We start from the raw sequence: 21680 nt of genomic DNA, 5'->3' as shown, positions 1-21680 counted from the left end.
CCACAGTAACGTTTAAACTAAAGCGTCCCAGAACCGGTGGTGCTGTTTACTCCTGTGCACTACTTTTAAAAGCTCTATTGTATTTTCCCAATATGGACTGTATAAGAAAGCATCGGGGTCAGGGTGTGGACAGGAGACCCGGCTAACTAGGTAGTGAAGTTCCCCCTCTTCCACAGTGGCGTTTTAGGGGACATTACCACAGCTACATTGTTTGACACCGCTCCCTGAATGACAAACAGTGAGATGTTAATAATAGCAGGCTCATTTAGCAGGTTTATTTATACAGTACATGTTTCTATCTGAAGGTAATTCCGAGGAGTACACAACACACTGCTACTGCAGATGGATGTGATTGAAATTCTGTAACTTTTCACATTTTAATGATCGTATGGCCTTGATTGTGTAACCGTTATTCAGGGCACACACCCGACCCTCCTTTCGGACTCGTAGGTATCAATAATCCAAACTGAACTACTGCTGCCATGCCCCATTACACTGTGCCAACCGCTTAAGGGTTTGGTGCAGTGTCACACAACAATCAATAAGTTATATTGTTTTCTTTGATAAGATGAAAATGAGACGGGTGGGGGAGCGAGGAAAGGATCTCAGTCACATCACTGAATGTCCTCACGGGCATATTTTTGATTCTCCTTATGTCTGAATTTCTTCAATTCCAGCGCGTTGCTCTGAATAATCCTTTATTCTCCAAGGCTATGAATATGAAAATAAATTCGGCGGCTCAATGATGCAGCTGTTCTGCCTTTGTTCTTTGTGTCCCTTTTTTTTTTCTCATTACGAACATTACGGGTAAAATACCACCTGGAGTGGTGGTCCATTTAAATGAGACCATGTTTTAGTATACAACCAGAATGAAACAGAATTACCTAAATCTCTGGCATATGCAGCGCACACCTGTTTTTTTTATTGTTACTGTGAACCCTGAGAACCCTGTGAATGAAACGGTTTTGTGTTCAGATGTGCCAACACCAGTTTGCATATCTCATCTCATCATTGGTCCAACCTGCTTTTACTTACATTGACTGATGTCACGCACAGAGGGGTGATCTATCACTAAATACTGAATTGAATCTTCCCAGATGACTGAGTCTTTGACATCCAATGACATTTTAAAAGGTTCGGGGTCTCCCACAGTAATGTTCATTTAGAATCATGTACCCTTTAACTTGTTTGCTTCTTCGGGCAGTGACTGTGAACAGCAGGAGAAAACAAACTATGTTCATGAAACAAAATCATCACTTGTGAAAAAATATGTTTGCATCTGTAATGTGACTGTTTGCATCTGCTCTAAAATGTCCCTGGAAACACGGTGAGCTAGACTTGGCTGGAGCAAGATTTCTAGAGCGACTGATGGAAAGATTTAGCATGAGATTTACAACCTGAGATTTGAAAACCGTGACGACACATTCTCGACTGTTCCCGGGCTTCATATGTCTTCTTGTTATAAGGTTCCTAAATTTCGCCCGGGACCTTTGATGGTGGTCACATCTCCAAGAATCATTGGAATGCTTGGTGATGTTGTGAACACTCGAATGGGCTAGTGAGTGAACTACAGTAGTTCTAATCCATCACAACAGCTCCTGGAGCATCATTCATCTATTCGCTCTCTCCTGTTCAGTTTACTCTTCCTCGCATCTTGTTCTGCACTGCATCATTTCCTTTAATAAACTAAGCTTGCCACTGGTCAGTTGACACCGTGTTAGCTTTGCTCAGTCACTAACTGCACATAGAGTTGACACATTGCCTCATTGCTCTTTTGGTGAGCAGTTTTTATTCTGATTGGTCCAATGAAAATGACGCATATAATAAACAAAGCTAGCTCCCTCATTTTGTATCCTCCAACTCCCTTTCCCTCAAAGTACAGCACTGATTGCTATATTGATCAATTGCATACGTTCATGTCACTAACAAAGTGGAACTTGTGCGGATCAATTAGCTTGGATTGATTTCACCGCGAGTGGATTGCAATGATACGATTGAAATGTCAAATGTCAAATATTCATCTGCGATGTTGCAATTTAAATGAGACCGTGTTTTAGTATACAACCAGAATGAAACAGAATGACCTAAATCTCTGGCATATGCAGCGCACACCTGTTTTATTCACTGTTTTGCTGTGAACCCTGACTTGAAGCAGGAAGAGTTCAGTGAGCATTCAATATAATTTGGATCTATTTTTTACACGGTGCAGTGATGGGTGGTGATTAAATGCTGGTAGCTAATGCCAAAAAACATCCTCCTCTGATTTGCAGAGGAGGCTGCAATAGACTGGAATGTGTACAGAAAAATCCCGGACACGATTCATGTTTTTGACTGAAAATTAGTGGAACAACTACACTTCTGTCAGAAGTGTGAGGATGGTCGACAGTAGCTCTGTCTTTTCCTTTCCACCTATTTGTTGTGGGAGGGGAGAGTTGTTTTTGAGTTATCTCAGTGCAACAAATCTTTAATAAGATATTATTATGGTGTTATAACTCCTTGTAAAATGATGCATGTTCACAGGTCATAAAGTACATCTTCATTTCACAGTGGTCGTGATCTCAGAGGAGTAAAAGCCAGATTTCCCCCCCCCCTTCAAAGTGCTGTCAAGATCACTTCAGTAGTTCTTAAGTTTCCAGTGAAGGAGAAAATGTCGGCTCCACCCGGCAGACAAACTATTTCCACAGTGTTCACGGAGCACTTTCACGTTTCTGTAACGTTGTCTAAGTCTGGCTCCTAATGACTATGTTGTCAGGAAGACGTTCTCAATGGCACCTTGAGAGTTCAAGAGGTGTGACAGCAATATAATCTGGGCTGCGTGTCTGTTGAGTCGCCTCAGTGTAGTGCAACAGTGTAAATGGTAGAAATAACGCATAATCCATATAGTGCATTTCTGAAAAGGAGAAAAAAGTGACCCAGGAGCAGATTATGAAAGACTCTTTTCTTATTATTGACCATCATCACACTTACCTTTTTCCATTGCGTAACCCGCTCGAGTTACTGAGTATCACTGGTCGCTGGAACATTTTCCTGTTCTCCCTTTCACTTTCTCTGACAAACCACCTCTGAAGAAACACTCACTCACACACACAGGTAGACATTCTCTGCCCGGTCACGATACAAAATAGCAATTTGTGTCAAAAAACTTGGGGTGCCCACCTACTCCGACAATAGTTTTATTCTCCATTTCTGATACAAGCTAATTATGCGTTATTCACCCAATACGAAATTTGTGTCTAGTCATATCTTTGCATCTACTTTGTATGTAATACAACTTATTCTACTACTTATTCAAATAAGTCGGACAGACATGTAGTGGCCATGGTGGTCAAACAGTACATACGACCTACTGAGTGCCATTATAGATAATCTAGGTATAATTGTAGGAAAGACCACACGTCTTTCAACATTAAAACAGTAATGTGAGGTCAATTACTACAATTGTATAGATAGAAAACATCCTGCCTTTAAACACCATCATTAAAACTCATCATGTTAATTGTTTGACATATGTGTAGATTCCATTAAAGGAGCATAAGAATTGTTTCAAACGTAGTGTATTTGTAGTGAGGTTCAGCACATCAAAGCCCCGTAACCACCACTCGTGACAGCAAAGGCTTTGTGCAGTAACTGGAAATCCACTGCTGTCACATTGGAAAAACATTAGTTCCTACGAAAGCCATCTATCTGAAGAGATACAGTTGCATTTCTTTGGAGTGAAATACAACAAAACTCACCAACACAAACACTGGTAGCAGTGCAGACCATCAAAAGCAAGAAAACCCTGTTCGGTGCAGCATTCATGTAACGTGTTGTTTAGCCACAAGCGGCGAGGCTCTTTGAATGAATCAGTTGGTTGGTCCATCTCATCTCAACAACCATAGGTTAGATTACGATCATATGTTTTGTAGATATTAAAGGTGTTTCCATCCACCTGATTTAATGGGCATTTGCATCAAAACAATCCTGAGAAGAAACACTAGGAATTAAGATAATTACAAAGAAATGAAAAACAAAATGTGACAATAATGGTCCTATTCAGAGGAAGATAGATGATAAAGCATGGTATTGGCTTATTATTATTCCGCTTCGGGTTTTTTAAACTTCGTTTTCTTTTTCCCTTTTGTCCTTTTAGATTTTCTCATAACTGCTCACCAGCACTGTTGTGTATATACCACAGAAATGCTACAGTGAATTATTTTAATACTCAGGACTCTGTCACTCTTACTGCGACGTCAACCGCACAAATATCTTTGCAATTTGAAGAGAATCACAGAAACCGAGAAGATGTGCACACTTCCATGGGAAAAAGTGACATATTTAGATAATGAAAGAAAAAAAAACAAGCTGGTTCAGTACAGTAGTAACTGAATCCTGTTTATATATTGAGAAAAGCAAACACAGGTAGATGCTATTTTAACATGATTCATTCATTCACTGCAGGCACAGACATCTTGCCCAAGGACGCTTTGGCACGCGGACTGGAGGAGCTCGGGATCGAACCATCAACCCTCCAGTTGATGGATGACATTCTCTAATTCCTGAACCAAAGCCTTGTCCTTGGGCTAAGACGTTTAACCCTGAACTGCCACGGACGTCTATGTGAGAGAAAAGGTGCAGTAAATAGCGGCGCTGTATGAATGTGTGTAAAATAATTTTGAAGGCTATTGAACAAGTCTAGTTAAGGAAAGTGAACGTAGCAATGATCTATACGACTAGAACCACGAATGACTGAGAAACCACGTGAGGCTACATTGTGTACCGACTTATGGCTGCTAAGTAGAATCATCGCCAGCCTTAGACTCTGCTCCGGTCGGTCTCCAGATCAGCGGAGAAGCCACCTGCATCCTGGGTGGTATAGCCCTGCTGGGACAGTGATGCCAACAAAAGTGCACATTTTAAATTTAAGTAGCTGTAACTGCTACACCCAGGTCCTGGTTCATGACGGTAGTGCATGGAAATGTGCATTATTCAGAAAGTCAGTTAGAGTCAATAGAAGCTACATTTGAATGTGAACTTGATTATTGATGGTCCCCAGAGGATGAAGCTCAGCAGTTCTGGTGATCTCCAACTGTTCCGCTAGCGTGATATTTATTGTCGTGAGGGAAATTTCCTGCCAGCTGTTGGATGGTTTGCCATTTCTTCTGCTATTGACATTCATGTAATAACTTTGGCGATCCCTTAAATTTTCATTTTGTGAATACATTCATTCTTGAAATATCTTAACAATGACTTTTTGTATTATCAGAATTTGATCCATTCAGTCCACTCAAAGTTGAGAAGAGTAGTGTCACTAAATCATTTCCTGCTTTTCATGTATGCATAGAGTCAGCAGGAAGTGTCTAACGTACTTACTCTCGACTGGCCTCGTGGCCCAGAAAATACAGAGACCTGTGCAAGTCTGAAAAGCTCTTCGACAGACAATATGTGCCCACTGAGCAACTTTGATGGCAAAGAATAGGGCACCGTTGTGGAACATTGTATCCATAATATATCAGTGAACAACACCTGGGACTAGGGAAGCAAAGTCTGGTGCCTCTCTTTTTGCCATCACAACCTCCTTCTAAGGACTTTCATGGGATAAGAAAATGTTGCCGCTGGACTCATGCGAGAGAGCAGTTATGTTTTCCAAATAAGATGACAACATTTGTTTGTAACTAGTCACTAGGATGACACACACAAGTCTGATGTGATCCGATGCCCCTATCAGCCCGTATGGTGGAATTCACTCTCTAACCATCGGTGGACAAACTCCCATTTAATTGGGTTGAGATCCGGTGAACGTGAGGACCGGAGCGTATGATTCACATCATTATCATACTCGTCAAACCATTTAGTTTGGCCTGTGTGGAGGAATCTGCATTTGCTATGTTTCTCCACTCATTTATTTATAGGCTATTCCTTCAATTTATCACCGGTCTGCATGATACAGTGTACATGCTCCTGCAGTCTCCAAATCCTCCTCACTCGCAATATTCCGTATATATATGTTCCTCCCAATTATAAGCCATCTGTTATGCCCTTGAACACTCTTAAGAAGGCTTGTTTTTAATACTCATCTGTGACAGGGGGCTCTGGTTACACACGGATCTCATAACTTTAACAAGATGCAAATAAAATAACACAAACAGTATTATCGCTCACCCCTTTCTGCATAATTTAAGGTTCAAAGCAGGGCAGGTTATTACCAGGAGAAACAAAGACATCTGGGACTAAGCGAATGATGCAAAGACATGATTTCAGCCTTGGTATTTATTGTCATGGCTCTTTCTATCATCGTCACCGGAGATATATTAAAATTGCTGGTGTACAACAGAATCTCATTATCACATTGAAGCAAGCTCTAAACAAATTAGAATATGATTTCTTTTCATCTGGATACAAACTCATTTTCATACTATAAACAAGAGAAATTGCAATCTTGGGGAAATAAATTGACTTTCCACACTCCCATTCAGAGGGGGCAAAATGAGCCGACAAGTGATTCACGCACGAGACAAACCACTTTTCACAATCAATTGCGGAGGAAAAGGCGGCTGCAATTGTTGAAAAAAGACAGACAAAACCTCTTCTGAGCGACTGAAATGTCCTTAAGAGAGAGAGCTGACACAAACTCACATCTCCTTCACTTTGACTTAGCTTCATAAATGCAGCCAAGTCACTCATCATTGTGAGTGCTGGATGCGTTGATCAGTGCGTTCATATATCCCCGCCGTGTCTCCAAATCCCGCTGCTTCAAGTTAATTACAGTCCCAGACGTAAATGATCGCTGCTGTTTTATCAAAGTTCTGTAACATAGAGACACTTTAGTGACAATGAATTATGCATTCTCCCCAATAAAACAAAGAAGTGTGCTGTACAATAGACGCTATTTCCTTTGTGTTTCCCCAACTCTCCAGAAATGCAGTCCATTTTTGACACAGTCGAACAGGAACGAGGTGTCTGGAGAAAATAGGGTGGATGTCAGCCCGCAGAAATACAGGGTGATAATAAAAACAAATGTCCCACTTAGGTACCATATTGTTATCCATCCATCCAGCCACAGGGCTGACACATAGAACCATCTTATCCGTACTTACACTACGGGCAAGTTAGAGCCGCCAATTAACCTAAGCTGCATGTGTGGGGATCGTGGGAGGGAGCTGGAGCACCCAGAGACAATCCAATCAGCACGGGGAGAACATGCAAACTCCACAGAGAGAGGCACCTGGCCGACAGGTTCGAACCAAGAACATTTGCAGTGATACAACATTGCCGACCGCTGTAACCCCATCACATGTTTTAGCTGATTCACCAGAATTTACCGGCGTACTGGGTTTTTTTGGTGTTCTCTCGCTCTTCATCAGCAATTTAACAAAATCTGCTTCAAACTGCCTTTGATTGACATTCTTCAAGTTGTTTGGGTAGAAAATAAAATCACACAATCAATGAAAATGACCAATTTTCTAAATGAAAACCATAAACCATGTTTTTTTGTGTGTAGATTCTCTCTCTCACAATTATTTTTTTTTCCATCTTCAACTTGTAAAGGCCGTTCTATTTCTCATTTGCTTTCTTCTTTGAAAAATAATATTTCATGTGTGGAAAACGGCCCCTTGTCCTTAACCCCTTCTGTTTGCGACTGTTACCTTGGTGTGGTGTAATTGGGAAAGCATTTTGTTTTCAGTTTAAGGTCTAATAATGTGGTAAAGTTCCTTCCTCTGGTCTCATGATGACGACAAAACTTGAAGGACATTTCATTTCTGTGGGTAGCACTTGAGGCTTCTCTGGTTAGTTTAATAGTTAGTTTATTCTGTCATCCATTGATATTCCATTGGTTATTTGCTGCTGACTGTGATTTGGTCCTCATAATAAGGTAGTCAGCCATGTTTAATTGGCCTTGGAGCAATGTGAGGTTATTTCTGTGGCTCGTTAGCCCAGTAGGTTGTGCTGTAGGCTCCAAACTCTTTTGACAGTTGTTATCTTTCTTTCTCCGCTTCAGCTCGGTACAAATCCAAATCGTGACATGTAAGCTGTGGCTGTTCAGTGGCTGAGCCATGAGGGGAATGTTTAGGATACGCTCACTTGTGCTCAGTTTCTATCAGCCGTGAAACAACGCTGGGTGTCGCCAACAGGCCCGATGCAGAGTTAATGACCCGTGCTGCAACCCGCCACCAGGGGGCGGTTGATATGTTTTGGCTTCACTTTTGGGGAGCTGTCACGTCAACCCTCAATGAATACAGTCTTTGTGTAAGACACAGATTGGTTTAATGCTAGTTGGTATGTTATACCACCTGTTACAATCATGTGTCAGTTTGTGCGGAAAACCTTTGTTGTGTATCAAACCTCTGATTCAATAGATGCCGATTTCAAATCTAGTCCCGTAAGCTGCATTGTAAACTGTATCATTAGCATTTTGCCTCCAGGAACTGTTGTTCCTTTTTGAATTTGCTGCCCTTTTTCAAGACAAAAAATGAATAGTCCCAATCAGATATGACGTGAGAAACAGTAGTTCCTTCTTTTTTTGCGTTTGTGTGAAAAAGCAATCAGTTTTTTAAAGATAACAGAGTTGAGCAAATACAGCTCCCAGGTAATGATTTCAGACATTTTTCTTTTTGCCCTCCGTCCTCGTCGACTCTCATCTATATAAATTGATTCCTGTCACATGCTATGAGTTATCTGCTGATTTGAAGGTCACAGAATTTCAGACAGATTCTTGCATGTCTCTCTTCCCTCGATTTCTTCTTTGTCCCCGCTGTGGGCGATATTGATTTGTTCCAGGGCAGTTAATCATGACAACAATGTTCTGCTCAGGAAATGGGTCTGTAAATGAAATGTAACCTGGCTGAAGAAAATGGGGAAAAAGCAGAAGAGTACAAAACACCGTCATAGTTTGAGAGGTGGATTATAGCTCTGGAGTATGATAAAGTTCATGATAATTTATAGTCCCTGGAAGTTTCACACAGACAGAGGTCAAAGCTGAAATCATTAAGACTCAAATTTGAATGAAATCATCTGCTCTTTGTCTCCGTGCGCAGTGAATTCATCAGGAGTTTTAGATTGCTCATGATCGTGCTCTCCTATTTGTCCGTTCGCTGAAAAGAAGATAAATATAATTACACTTCCAGCAAACAATTAGATGGATGAGCTGGAATAGATGGTGTTGTGATCAGTCATCCATTGTGCATTTTATTTCTTCTCAGACACATGAATCAAATATTAATAGTGCTCTCTGGATTGTTTATTGAGAGTGGGAAGTCAAAACAATATTCTGTTGAACAGCTCCAGACTTTTGATTTTGTTTATTTGAATTTTTCTTTTTTTGAGAAATGCCTCACCACTCCAGACTATATGTTACTGATAGACTCATTCCTCCACCTTTGCATTGTCTCTTACCTATCTGTCTGTATTGTTAATATACTTAGTATTATACATATAATATGTATAATATTCCTTCTGGACACAGTTTCACATGTTTTCATCTCAGCTTTAGTGTTTGTTCACATGCAGAGTTAAATTTGTGGCGTTGTGCGAATGTGTCGCCCGCTCTGTGAGCAGGTGTGTGACTTAGTGCGTACAGCCCCAGACGACAACCCTTTTCGTCAGATCATGAACGAATAGGCAGAGCCTTCCCCGGGATGTACCGTCTATGTGCAGTCTGCCGGAGGAGAGCGTCTGTATTTAATCTGAGATCAGATCGTCGTGTGGAGGAACAGAACTCTGAACTGCTCATTAATACAGGTGTAAACCGGCTGTGATCAGACGCCGTTATCAAGCAACATGCTATCACCAAGTGTAATTGGGGTTTAAGAGTCAGTTTCATGTTTGCAGCTCCACCGCATCAGAAGAGTCATGAGGATTTGGCAAATAAGGCTGTTGGGACTTAAAAACCAACAGCTTTATTTGACACATGGTCTGTGCTCTCCAAGACACAATGCAGTCATGTTGTTCCTTGTCATTTGATGTGACGTTTATGTTAATGGTGAAAAGGCCAGAGGCCTGTGTACGCGGCATCTTCCCTGGTTTCCTTTTCTGCTTTCATCATGTGTTGTTTGTGTTTTTGCCATAAAATGATGTTGACCCTCTTTTACCTGAAACTCTCTTGATGCTTTTGCTCATCTCTGATCATTTGTTAACCATATGTTGCTGGGCCTTTTTCTACGGGTCTGTCTTTTCCTCACATTCAGTGCAGCAGTGGCAGATTGTTCTGGTCAGTCGGACCCTGTGATTTACTTAATGCACCAGCAAACTGTTGCATGCTGTGTAACTCTTGAAATCATATATGCAAAGATAATTATACTTCTGGCCAAGACTGAGCAGCTAATTTGGATCCTATAGGCAGCCGTGTGCAATAATTTCCTGAAAGTCTTCTGGTTTTTATCCAAGCCAAACACCACAGCCAGTCATTTAATTTTCCCTCACTTGTGGTTGAATGTGTGATAATGTCTGTATTTAGTGAGATGACCCTGGATGTTTATCTCAGCTTCTGTTGCAGGTGTGTTTTTGTATTTCCGCTGAATAAAACCACCAGTAGTCCTTTTCCAATGCTGAACAATTGTTTACACTTTGCTTTGTTAATGAGGAGAATGTGGAGCAAATGGTGTTTTGCAAAGCACTCAAAGGCAGTGCCAAGGGAAAATACACGTATTGAATTTTCGATGAGCACCTAGAGTTTAATGGAATTAAGTCGTCTCGGTGTGTGGATGTACATTGTGCACTGATGGGACCGTTGCCATTACTGGCAAACTCATCAGACTGACAAAACTTCAGACGGAGCGCTCTCAGAGCAGTTGCCATGCTGGCAGGAGGCACTAGTGGGAAAACAGATTGATCAATTTGATCAGCGGCATTATGGTAAAAAAGAAACTTTACAAACCTCTGCCATACCCCTGTCTTCTTCTGGATCAGTTTTGAAAGTTTGCTCCTCCACAGTGTGAAATAAATGTGTTAAGTTTGCACTTCCTGATGCCATTTCCTGAATGTGCTGGCAAGAGGGGAATGTAAGGATTCTAGATAAAAACACCAGAAAGAGCTGGAGTTCCTTTTTTCTTTTTTACAGTCTGTAGTGGTGCTGTCAAAGTGGCAGACTTTTTGCTGCACGTTGAATTTTTAACACGCTGCCAAAGTTGAGTCAGAGTTTAGTCTTAAGGTTCTCACCAACAACCTGGTATTTAACTGAAGAAAATTAAAAAGCCAAACAATTTTCTCAGGAACTGAGAACGTAGATAAGGTTGACAGAAACACAAATTGAATAGGATGTTCAAGTCCCCTTGGCTGCGTGTCGGCTGGATTTTTAATGCTGCACTGAGCCATATTTCTGTGTTCTACATTCTACTTATTCTATGAGTTAGAGACAGTGTTGCTGGTGACACACCAACAGGGAGTGAGTCAAGTGGTTTTACGACTCAACTGTTTTGACTGACTCTCTTCGCTCTCACCGTCGTCTCCAGCTGCAACCTGCAGTTGTTATCAGCTCAGATAAACCAACAAGAGACTTACCAAGCACCAGACCGAAGTCGGACACAGTTAGTTACTTCCTGTTGGACCTAGTGGAGCATGAAGCAGCTCACGAGCCATATATAGTTCTCAGAAGGTGGTGGAGACCAAAACGGAGCTAAAAAATGAATAGGTTTCCTGAATTAGAAATACAAATTACAAATTTATTTGTGTCAGACCACTTCACAACATAGACTATTTCAAAACACTCTACTTACTGTATAATACGTCTGGACCTTTCAATATTATTGAAAGAAACCATCAGTTCCCACAATGACCAGTCTCATATTCAAATGTTGCTGACTGTTCGCTGGAAGTGTAAATGAGCAATTGTGTGCTAACACATAATCCAAGCCTTCAAGTGGGATGAAAATCAGATGTCTTTCTTTGGAAGTACTTAACAAAATGCATTCCTGACTATTAGCTACAACTGTTAAAGGAGAACATTGTGGTTTCTATCAATGTCTTTGAGGACCCTCAAACACACTTTCTTGTATTGTCTACTTTAACTTTACTTTTAATTTCTGGAAAGCTGGATATTTTAGTAGTTCCTTCATGCGGAGCGGGCAGGCATACATCATAGATTCATAAAAGCATCAGGAATCCTTGAACAAACCCTCTGAGCCAGATTCATCACTACATAATGTGGATTTTTGAAGGTGACTGAGTGGTAAACATGTTATGGCGGTAAAGTAGTTTACATTTAAACTGAAATTGAACTATGGGATAAGGCCATTGCCAGTAGCGGCACAAAGAATCAAGAAGAAAAGCTTGACGGAGCACAAGGTTACAGAATACAAAACAGTGGTTGTTGCTCACTTTAGAACAGTCTCTACATGTGTGCCGACCTGAACATCTTGTTACAGATGAACGCTGTCCTTGATGGAGGAACATAGCTTCTCTTTTCGTACGTTAACCCAATACATGTGCTTATTAAGTTATATTTAAATGAATTTAATATAAATGACCAGCCCGGTAAATTGAACGTTACTGTACAGCCAAATCAAAATTTAAAAATTCCTAGCCATGCAAATATTTCTGTGCAGGTGTCATCCGTCCGTGGCAATAGCAAATGTTTTTTCTTTGGGAACCTTATCATTTCTCGTAACAAAATAATCAAGTAGTTTTTGCAGTGTATAGCATAATCAGGCATGACATTTATGTGATTATAAGCTATACTATAGTACTTAACATGATTTACGGATGAGTCATGTATATAATTACTCCAGCAATAGCCATGAAAGAGATGGGTTGGGTATGTATCTAGACATATCTGCTTTACAGAGACTGTCTGGTACTTGAAGTTGTTGGCCAAGGGGCAGAGGTGAGCCGGTAGTAGGTGCTAAACTTGAGATGGCTAGTCTTACTTTGGTTGCTTATACACCTGAAACTGTAAAACAGTGTGACTGCAAAGTGATACCTTACAAAATATGTTTCAACAAACAGCATGAGCTGCTTAAAAGAAGGTATTTATCAAGTGGATGTGAGGGTCATGCACGATTTATCTCATAACCAATCAGGCCCAAAAACTTAAAGGTCAACCTGATTAATCAGAACATTAGTGACAGACATGAAGAGAAAGAGGAAATCCCCGCCAAGATGAAGTGTTGTGATCACCTTTTCATTTGCCTGCATCCCAGGAACATGAGACACTGCAGATCCATGAGCAGATGAGGGATTATCTTCGAGATAATAAAGAGGCCAGGAAGTTCCCGGGGACCTTTACCACTGGATGCTCTTTATAGGTGAAGAGCAATGTCGTTGTCATACTGAGCTGCTCACTCCTCCTGTGCAGTGATACAGTTTGATTAAGTATATCTGAATGTAGGAAGAGGAAAATACTCTACAGCAACTGCAACACTATAACACCAGTCATCACCGCAGACGTACGACCTTCTTTTGTGTTGTGTCTCCTTTCAGATTAATCTCACCTGGGACTGCACGGTTCATAAACAAACACGAAACAATTTTCATGAGTAAATTACCTGCAGAAGTCGTCAAGGAGATATGGGGGTAGATGAAGAGTGAGTGCGCGGGGGTGCTCCCAATTCCTAACTCGAGTCTCAATCCAAAGTTTGAGCTGCTCTCTCCTGATTTCCATGGTGTGACACAGTTAATTCAAAATGGCTTTCGCTATGAGTAAAAGGCACAACCTTGAAGACGGCAAACAGAATGAGAAGCCATTGTCACTTTTTATTTAATTTTCTTTTGGCGAATCATATCCAAGCAGACATACAGACTTGGCTCATATGGTCCATGAAAGAAAAGTAATGTTCTTAATCCAAGTTTGGAGGGCTCAGAGACATGCTGCCTGAGGAGTTAGAGAGTTAGAGGCACCTGGGCTAAATGTTGATAGCAGGTCCATGATTGTGGCAGGTCGTCTGGTGACCAGGCTGGTCGAATGTAGGTTGTTGTTAGGCTGAACATTCTTTTCCCCCCCACACATTTCAACATGATGTTCTGAACTGAAATTGAAACTCTTGTTGACGTGAAGCAGTCCAACCTCGACCCAACTATCACACATATTTGAAAGAGACCATTTTCCTTTGCACAAACATCTATTGTAAATTCAAATAGTGTATTACATCCTGGACCCTCACAGTCTGCCCCCAAATAGTGTATTACATCCTGGACCCTCACAGTCTGCCCCGTGCTCAGTGCAATCTGTCTTTCCTCTCAAGGCCATGTGCTATCTAAAGAAAAGATTAAGCTTGCCCTCATATAGTTCAGTGACAGATTTGGGTGTGTTGTATTGTAGCCTCTAACCTCAAGAAGAGATGAGGAGCAAGCTGCTACAGAGCTCTGGAGCTCTTCCAGCTCCAAACATCCCGATTTGTTTTCATTCTCAAACTTGTGGTCTTCAGACCCGACTGACACTGACACTGAGTGACAGTTCCTTCACTCCACTCGGCTCCCTCTGGAGCCTAAAGAGCACTTCATACAACCGTTTCTACATATGGAGTAGAACTCCACAATACCTGTAAACATACTCTGATGTGGCAAAACTGCTCCAGTTAAAACCATGTTTACTTTCCCCTTCTTTTACAAAGCTACTTTTTTATTCGACATGTAGGCGGATCTCCATGCGCTATGCTTATTTGCAAAGAGTGTTATGGGCTCAGGCTTGTGCAGATGAGGTCAGACAAAGTAAAAAGGCAAAGAAAGAAAGGCACATAAAAGATTTTGTCATCAGAAGGACCAGTTTACGGCATGTGTGTTTTCAGGCCCACTGGATTTTTGTGCAAAGCTTGTTCCGCAACCTCCACTGAATTTGAGATGGATGTTAAGTCAGTGTTGTCGCAGTGCTTTGAAATAAATTCAGAGGGATGCTTATGTGAATAGCAGACCGTCTTTTTCCTTTATCCATAATTTCTGAATCATTTCAAGTACAAGAAGGCAAGGTCAAACTGACAAAGGTCTGAGGGTCACAATTGATAATGTAGTTAAGACTTACTGTAAAGCACAACAATATGAGACCTAAAAAGAAAAACCTAACCCAATTTTAACTATCACAACATGTACGTTTTGTTCAGTAGTTTTAAGCATTTCAGGGCTCCAGACTTACTTTTACATTGGTTGCACTTCCCATATACATTGGTAATTTCTTAACACATTATGCGAGTGACTGTAAAGAGGAATAAAGGTGCACATTGATCTCAACACAAAGGAATTCACAATAACCTCAATTTTTTTGAATGATGAGGATGATTTGGGACCTACATTTTGTAAATGGTAGCTCTTCCTTGGCTATTATATAAGCAGCGTTAAATTGTAGCATCATTGTTTACTCCTCACTGCTTTGGTTTGTTCTGTCGACCACGCACCTGGCACAGGTTGTTTCTTAGAGACAGTTTTGATTCAGAATGTCGATGCCTCTACATCAAAAGCAGTGTCCGCTCGCTCTCTTTGCAATAAATGCAATGCATAATGTTGGCTGTTTTATCATGTCTGAACCACAGAAAATTGGACAAGCCATGCGGTCACATGTGCGACCAAAGCATCTTAATGTAACTTTCTCTTTACTCGTCGTAGGACTTTGTGTTCTCTTCGTCTTGGTGCTGTATAGGCATAATTTTACCCACTTTCATTATGCAGCTATTCACAAATTTCACGCTGTTCAGTCTTATATCTTTGCATAATGCGTTCTGGTATCTGACCTCATTTCCTGTTCGCGGACAATTTAAGTTTCATACCATCTTTCATCATCGTCTTATCTTAATGGCTCTTGGCTTTCTGATTGCAAAAAACAAAAATCTGTAAAGTCAGTCGCCCAAGCACCATGTGTGGGAGTGTAATTCCTTCATCCGCTGACAAAATGATTTATACACCTGATGGTGATCAAAGTATATCAATTACAAAGGGTTTATTGATGAAAATGTACAATGACGGCAGAGCAAAAAAAGAAGTTCAAACTGTCAGTTTGTCTGTTCATCCTCCATATCCAGTATAAATGTTACCAAGTAAGGTTTTCTGAATCCTAAGTGCAAAATACTAATTAATAAAAAGTACATGTGGGCTCAATTGTTGAGTTTGCTAGCAATATGTTGCATTCACAACACACACAAGGCGGATTTTTCACACAATGTCCACTTTGAGCAAGTGAAGCGCATGATGTGAAATTGGCATCATTTGAGCCATTCACTCCACTTGCTCAACTCGAGCGAAATAGTTGCGTGATGGGACGTTGCGAAAGCCAATAAGCATTGAGATTCACCCGATTGTCACTGACATCTGCGTCCAAAAGTGAATGGGCATATATTTACGGCTTGTGTTTACTCGTGCGAGTTACCACGAATAATCCTGCGGCCAATCTTGCACGTGTAACACGACGGCAAAAAATTGACTATACGTTTGGTGTGAATGCACCTTTACAGAGGCAGGGGGCATGTTACCGGCTGTAAAGTGAGAAAGCAGTGACAACACTGCTGTCATAAAACGTGACGTCTTTTTATTTATTTAACATAATAATTTAATAAAAGTTTGGGTTTCCATAGGAGGAAAACTTGATCCCTCAGTGTTGGTAAAGAGAAGGAAAGAAGGAAGAATGTTAAGGAAAATGTAACTATTGTACCTCCATGGTTCTGTCTGTCTCTCCCTGACAATGTCTTTCAAAGATCCATATCTTACTTAATGTTTACACAATGGCATGATCAATGTGAAAAAGTACCTTGCTTTGACAGATGAATGTGATGAAATATAAGCCGAACAAGGCTGTAACAGGCTGTAGCTGTTGCTCCCTTAAACTAATTGTGCCCGGGTTGAGACATAAAATACTCCAATCCAGCGTTTGTTAATTCTCACCCTTGAACTGACAAATTGAACGACCTTCATGTCAAAAGTGCAACGAGGCAAATCGTGCAGATTCATTTTTATATCCTAGCCCTCAGTGAGTAGTTATCAGCAAGGTGAGCAGCTGTGGCCCTTGGTTCAAATAGAGCTTTGAATTCGTTTTTAAAGACAAACTCGAGGGAGACTCACAGCGTCATGGCAGCTCAGGCTCTGATGATGACATTTGCAGAAATGACTGAGGTGCCTTGGAGAGATGGCATCATGACTGACAGTTTGCTTGGATTTTTTCCTGACATTCACGAATATTTACCCAAAAGGAATTGTTTGGCGGACAAAATGCCTTTGTATGTGTCTATGTTGTACATGAAACATCATTTCAGTTCCAATTAGTCATGACATGAACTCCCGTGAATCCCGTGACCAGCATCGACCACAGGAGCAGGTGACACCCTCTGCTTCCACCGCCTTACTGTATTATCTTTGTGTGGGGAAACCTGATAACAGCCGCAGGGACATTGGAGACTCTCTCTGCGTCGCCGTGGTGACATCCTCACAAAATGTCTGAGTAATTTCTGGCTGTACTCTGATTGTCCCCCAATGGGATTTTTCAAATCTATCATGCATGAGATTCAAACGTGGAAGAGAGGCAAGAGGAATTTGTGTTTGCAAATCTGTGTGTCCATGTTTGCAAAAGAATTACTTTCAGCCTGTGATGAGAGTAATTATGCAGGTGGGCTGACGTTATTCAAATGAAAAGCAGTTTAACAAAATATATTCTGCCTCTCTTTCCATGAGTGGTACTCCCTGGCAAGGGAGTGAAATTAACCAAAGAAGAAAGAGGAAGAAGGGCTACAGTTACGTATGAAATATGGGCACTTGGGAATAATGTGCTTTAAATGAGTTTGAGGAAAAGGAGCTGGAGTCTCTTCGTGTCAGGTGAGAGCAAATCATTATAACAATGTCCTAGATATTGTTCCTACGTGGATTTTATTGTCATATTGTTTTCAAAAAGAACCACGGAGTAGTTTCTCTCTGATTTAATGAGCAATTCTTACTTTTAACTTACTTTGGCTCAGACCCATGAGTTTTCTTTGTAGAAAATAAAAAAAGGAATTTAAATGTGCTGTATGACACCGTAACATAAGAGTATTGGCTAAGTGGCTATAATTGAAATGTTATTAAAGGAATGCATCATCATGACACATACAGTGCGGCAATATGAAGAGGATATCTCATAGTCATGAAGCTACAGAGACTATCACCTGAATTTGCCCCTCTCATTGTCTTTATAGCTTCACAGGGAGTCCATACCAAGCTTTACCGCTTTGGTTCCCTTTAACCGCTCTCGTAGTGTTGTTTCTGGCCGCACCAGGCAGCTGTTTTCAGAGAAAAGCTCTATAAACCCCCTGTGCACTCCACGCTCTGCAGCAAACAGCCGACGGAAACAGTAAGAGCGTGTAGGAGCATTTAAGTAGCTAAAGAGTCAGATGTTTCCCTCAGGAGAGGAGTCAAAATAAAGGACAAAAGAGAGTAAACATTGGACTTGGAATCATCAGGACAAAGACATGACTCCAAATGAATAACAATGTTGCACTATAACTGCTGTATGTGTAAAAAGTTCATCACATCAAGTAAAAAGGTGATGATAAGTAACTGTTCACATCCCTGCCACTGTTCACAAAAAATTGCTGTTAGCATATGACCTATGACACTACCACTCGCTTCAAAACTCTTCTTCGCCTCATACATCCACGCAGTTCTACTGTGTGAATGCCTAAATAAACTAAAGAACACCAATTAGCTTGGTGGTTTTTCTAACCAGGAAAACAGATGTTAACGGCCACAAGACCCGTTTAAATTACGACCGAAACACTACAGTATTAACAGATCCAAATAGTACATGTTGGCTGTTCAATTATAATCAAAATTGGATCGGATATAATGAAAATCTACAGATTAAAACATTAAGAAAGAAATCCTTCTTTTTTAAAATGAAGAGCAGCCCATGTCAGCCCGAAAAGTCAGTCTGTCCAAGGTCTTGACAGCAATACCAGGTGTTGAAGGCCTCTTGAGTGCACAAACTGACATTGAATGAACAGAACTTAATAAAGAAGCGAGGGCCGGCTTTTAATGTGGAGGTGGAAAAAGTCAGGAAGGAACAGTTATTGATTGTGTAAAGATTTGGTAAACCCCAAGGCTAAAGGTTGACAAAACCTCAAGCTGAACCTCCTGAGCGGATTTGTGAAGTGTTTACACTGGTGTTCACGTTGCAAGTGCCTTTTCTGATTTACTAGCTTTTTCAGGTGGTCAGGCATAAGGGGAGACGGGAATGGCACATCATTGAGCATTTGAATGCACAATATTTATTTCATCAGTAGACATGAAGACATGAAACGTGAAATAACACTTGACTACAACTGGTGAAAAAAACGCCACCTAGCTGTGTCCGTGGATGCAGTTATCTTACTTGAGGTGCCTACAGGGAGTGGGGCAACCGTATACATTTACTGCAAGCTACATTGTGCGACAGGGATCTAACGAACGTGAGCATGACATCAAGTTTGATGTTTGTAGAATGTATGATGACAACAGCCACTGAGTCATAGGCGACAACACAAGTCGTGATACAAGAATGAAACGTCATCAGCATATATCTGTGTCGCTACAGAGGTGAACAATGAAGTAAGATTCAAGCTATTGCCAAAGCTACTTGAGCAAAGATATTGGCAGCTCAGGTTTGTCAGGCCGTATCTGCACCTTGCCTCTACACTCGACTAATTCTTCCCTGCTGCATTTTTTCAGCTACATATTCTGGCAAATACACAGTACAAGTATCCTTGTCCATATCATCCTTTGTAATTAGGTTGCGATAAAAGCAGGCTGCGGATTTTGAGCACACCCCCCGGATTCCCAGAGGCCGAGATTGGTATACAGGCTGAACCGCTTGTAGTTCATCCAAGAACCAGTGATGTTGCTGGAAGAACCACATATTTTGAAGCTGAGCACGAGTCACAACGATGATTAATATATTGCTGTTGTTGATGTTGTTGTTGTTCCCTAATTTGAATAGATGGAGATAAAGTTTGGAATTGGTAAAGTGGTCCTTTAATCATTCCATGCTGATCCCCAGAGATTTTAATAAATGAGCTGCAAGGAAATGTTTGAAAAGAGTGAAAAGTGGGATGTAAACGTACTGTGCAACTTTAATTAATGTGTAATCCTGTAATCGCATAATCATGCCTTTAATTTCTCCCTTATAATTTTCAATTAGTTCCTTGCGCTCTTCACCGAGGCAGCTGAATACATTAAGCAGTCAGGTTGGAGGAGAAAATCACTGAGGTGAAATTACACCTAGTGTTCCCATATTGTCCCTTCCCCCTCCTCGATAAAGCTGATTCATGCAGTGACACAGAAGTGACTTCATATTTCCATCCCTCACTGTGTTTCAACTCTAAGATTATACGGTGCCTGTATCACACCATCAACTCCAAAGTGTTACGCTTGACAGTATCAGTTCCAAAGCAGATGAATTGAACCTATAGAAGAATCAGTCCAAAGGATTTGTTCATTAAGTCGTTAAGTTTCCAAGGCTCAGATTGGTGAACAACAGTTGGCCAGTTGCTTCTTTAGTTTCATGGGACAACGACAAAGAGAAAGACAGATGCGTGACATCAACTTCAGTTTACAAGAAAGAAAGCGGAAGACTCAGTCAGCTGGAGCTGGAAAGGTTGTACGGTCTGATGGGACCGAAGCCTTTTGCTATCATAGTCAAAGCTGTGTTTGGTGTAAACTAAACGCCGGCACATCATCATGCACATCACATCCACAGCGTGAAGTATGTTGGTCGCAGCATCATGCTGTGGGGATGCTTGTTAGCAGCAGGCCCCTGGAGGCCTTGAAAGGGTACGGTGCAAAGTGACTGCAGCAAAGAAATCCTACAGGAAATCTGATGCAGTCTGCAAGAAACCTGCAACTTGGGAGAAAATTATGTATGTTTGTTTTTCTTCCATAAAGACAATGAACCCAAGAATGAAACAACAAAGTAACAACAATGCTTGAGTGGCCAAGTTGGACTCCAAATAGAAACCCAACTGAGAATTTGTTGCTGGACTTGAAAAGGCCCTTAACAGCTGATCCACACGCAACATGAAAGAGTCTTAGCAGTTTTGTGAGGAAGAATGAGAGAAAAAGTTCAGTACAACTGATAGAGACCGACCACCCAGACACCAGACTCAATTTGCTGACAAAGGCATGGCTACTAAAACTAACTTTAAGGGCGTTTAATTAGTATTTTGTTATAGTTTGTATATAGTTATTAATTCAGATGCCGTAGTGCAGATCTGTTTTCACCATTGACCAATGTCAAAAAAGTCTTTGGTTTAAAGAAAAAAAAAACATGAAAAAGAACGACTCTTTTGCTGATGCCATCCTGTATCATAAGTGCATTATCAGAAATTGTTGGTCAGATGTCAGACAGCAGTTGGTCAAATGTCAGACAGCAAGTCTGTTAATGCTTCTTTGCCAAGTTAGTGAGTGAACACAAACTTGACCAGAACTAAAATATGACGACACAACACTTTGCATTAAAGCAACTTTGATTCAGTGTTGCAAGACGGTAAAAAAGGAAATAAATCTGAAGATGTATCTTATAAGCAATTTAAAGAACTCATTATTTTAATATAATCTCTCTGAGAAACCCCTTATTCTCCAATTTAATGAAGCGAGGGCGCAAGAAGAAGATGAAATCTTTCTCTCCAGGTGCTTTGATGACTTAAAGCGAAGTGACCAGAAGAAGTATAAAAGCATATGCATGACATGATATAACTGCCCTTTTTCAAATATCCAGAGTCTCCATCTTTTGTAATGAAAACACATCTAGAACATGGAGCGATATTACAGGGAGCAGATTTTCTATAGAT

Source organism: Scophthalmus maximus, chromosome 5, assembly GCF_022379125.1.
Source record: "Scophthalmus maximus strain ysfricsl-2021 chromosome 5, ASM2237912v1, whole genome shotgun sequence".
Taxonomy (NCBI): Eukaryota; Metazoa; Chordata; class Actinopteri; order Pleuronectiformes; family Scophthalmidae; genus Scophthalmus; species Scophthalmus maximus.
Note: the sequence above shows the minus strand (reverse complement) of the source record.